Here is a 618-nt window from a genome sequence, read left to right on the forward strand (position 1 = left end):
GCAGAGGGATATTGAATTATAAATAGGAAACAACACAATTACATAAGGATGCTGATGTTAAGATATGTTTTTTTTTTTCTTCATGAATATTTGATATGAATATACCCGGATTAAAATACATACCAGAAAAAAATATCAAGCTTGAAGTTAGTCATTTCACTTGATATAATTTTGAATTGTTTTCTTATCCCTGTGACTTTCCTTCCTTTAAGTACAAGTACGAATTAATAAAATGCACAGTTTCCTGAAATACTATTTATCATCTACATGTTACTGCTATAAAAGTAAAATTATCGCATTTCGGTACCAACACACTTCAGTGTTACTAAACTTGCTGCTAGAGTGCTTGCTTTTGAAGTAACGGCCAATCATATAGAAAAAAACAACATTATTCTGCCTTGTATAAGAAACGTAAAGAATTAATAACTGTATTTACATGTTATATTTTACGGATATACTCAAAACGCAAGCATGTCTACTCTCAAACAGCACCGACACGAATAGAGCAAAAGATATTACTGACAACGTTAATATTCAATATACCCAAGGCGAACAGCGGAAGTGAGAATAACAGTATTCACGTGCGAGTGGTGTGTACATGCGTTGCCATAGCAACAG

The sequence above is a fragment of the Penaeus monodon genome, chromosome 31, assembly GCF_015228065.2.
Source record: "Penaeus monodon isolate SGIC_2016 chromosome 31, NSTDA_Pmon_1, whole genome shotgun sequence".
Classification (NCBI taxonomy): domain Eukaryota; kingdom Metazoa; phylum Arthropoda; class Malacostraca; order Decapoda; family Penaeidae; genus Penaeus; species Penaeus monodon.